General features: G+C 43.4%; 1 pseudogene; it reads left to right on the top strand.

Annotated features, from left to right (window-relative positions):
- Positions 1–1,348: 1,348 nt before the first annotated feature.
- LOC129681355 (39S ribosomal protein L35, mitochondrial-like) lies at positions 1,349–1,971 on the top strand (annotated as a pseudogene).
- Positions 1,972–2,441: the final 470 nt, after the last annotated feature.

The raw sequence follows: 2,441 nt of genomic DNA on the forward strand, positions 1-2,441 counted from the left end.
TCCTGCAGGGGGATAGAAATGGTAGAATAATTATTATGAAGATAGAGCTGAGAAATAGGGGTGCCATCAAGGTTTAAACAGGGATGGGAATGGAGAAATGAGGGAGAAGATCAGGTGCAGGAGGAGAGTTAACCAAAACTACAGTTGTAGAAAGGAGCCATGTTGGAATGTGCTACTTTATACATTGTTGTAGTAAATAAATAAAAGTGTTGGGCTAAAAAATGTTTATTATCGGCCCTAAGATTATCATGGTATTATTTAACCCACTATCACAAATATAAGACACAGTCACCTGTTAGAGTGATAATTGCCTTGTTTACTACTTACTCTGTCTCAATATCCTTATCATCCATCTCCCAGCCCCCATCCAATGCCATCCACCTTAATCCTCCTCAATTAGACTACCTTTCATCCATCACCCCACGGTACTTGCTTGTATTCTTTATCTGGGCCTTTCCACACCATTATTGGAGTCCTTCCTCAGTCCACATGGTGTTTTCTCCAGGCTAATCAATCCTGGCATTCTCCCCCTCCCTCTCTTCCCCTTCTTCTGTCCTTCCTGAGATTTCTCTTGGAATTCTCCAAAGCCTGGGAACCCTAGCCACGCCTGCCTCATTCTGCCCTGCCGCCCAGGTATAGGCTGTTTAATTAGTCAATCAAGTATAATGATTTACACATCAGACCAACCTCCAACAATACATTAATTTTAAAACAAAGTGCTTTAAGAAAAAAAAAAAAAAAGGTTTTGAGTAGAAATGGCATGCTTGGTAGATAACACCAATCCCAGAAACCATGGATTATTGAACTAAAATCTTAATGCTGGGTGTAGGACACCTCTGTAGGAGTTGCATTCCAGGAAGGCTTGAGAGGCCCGCAAAACTATCCAGGTTATGGCTGTTGATCTTGGCTGCCCACCGAATTACTTGGTAAGATCCTCTTGCTGAAGACTCCATACAGTTCAGTTACAGAATACAGAGAAATCATGCTGGAACTGAGCAGGAAGCTGCCTCTGCTGGCTAACCTGCATAGTACCAGAAGTTGCTAGGAAGGTTGTTAAGAAGGAAAAGCTGTCAATACTCTTCCTTAGGTTTGGACTTTGCAAGCTATAATACCAACTTTCCAGGTAAGAAGTGCTCATTGACACAATAATGGAACAACTGTTATGGGGTTCACCGACTGATTTGGGGTATGTCTGAGGCCCATTCCACAGAAGGGAGTTCTTTCCCAATACTGTAATTCTGGCCAAAGGCCCATGACTAGGGAGGTCATAAACAATAGGTATAAAACTATTTTTTTTTTCCTAATGAACATGTTGTTGCCTCTGTGGCCACCATAGGCAGCTTGCAAGATGGTGGCCTTCATCTTCACCAGTGCTGTGAGAGCGCTTCAGGAACATTATGTCCCCTGAATGTTTTGGCATCTTCAACCTTTTGGAACTGTCCCAAGAATACCTGTCTTAAATGGTACTGTGTGCCACTCATTTTAGACATATTCAGGCTTCAGTTGCTTCCTCTGCCCCGAGACTTGTCACATCTGTCAGACACTGGGCATATGGGTATACTGCAGCAGTCCTTAATAGAGAGGCCGAATTGGTTCCCAATGTCCTGAAAGCACCGGTCAGAACTCGAACATACTACAGTGCACGGAAAGGCAAGAGAAAGACCGTAAAAGCTGCTGTGCATCAGTTCCTTCAACTTCATTCTGGCCTTTGGCTAAGGAGAAAGGCTGGCTGTAAGAGAAAAATATGGAAAAAGCCAACTGCCAGAAAGAAGCACGTGAGAGAATTTGTCTTCTGCAACAAGACCCAGAGTAAACTCCTAGAGAAAATGGCAACGTCTTTCTGGAAGAGGCGCAACTGGTGATCCGTACCAGATGTACCATGATCGAACAAACGTTCGAGTGCAGTTCAGAGCTTTCATAGGTTCCCAGCTATGGAATGTGGATCTTTGTGTAAAAGTGAGTATTTGTTAAACTGTAAATTGTACCAACTGATAGGCAAGCACAGAATACCACCATCGTGCTCTAAAACTCAATGCATTAAACAATGAGTTGGTCAGGGAACTAAAAGTTAAATTTTTGTGCATTACTTTAAAAAAAAATGGTAACAGCTGTCCTCATTCCCATTAGTTTCAAGGAATCTCAAGTGAGGAAAAATATGAAAAGACACTGAAAACAGTGGGCCTTTTTTGCGGGATTGAGATTGTATCCTGGGCCTTGCCCATGCTAAACAGGCAACCTATAATATGTCTCTTCCCAATATGACCCATGATGTGTTTCAAGAGTAAGAACCTTGGAAGTCAGGAACCACTTCACAGTTTGATCTCCTACCTGAAACTCTCCCCCGCCCAGCTTTAGGAAGGGCAGATTGGGTGGAGCAGGAGATGGCGGGACCTCCTGCCCTGGCTCTACCATGTGTGTGAGACTCTACACCCATCACTGTC

The sequence above is a fragment of the Psammomys obesus genome, unplaced genomic scaffold, assembly GCF_907164565.1.
Source record: "Psammomys obesus unplaced genomic scaffold, mPsaObe1.curated_primary_1811, whole genome shotgun sequence".
NCBI lineage: Eukaryota > Metazoa > Chordata > Mammalia > Rodentia > Muridae > Psammomys > Psammomys obesus.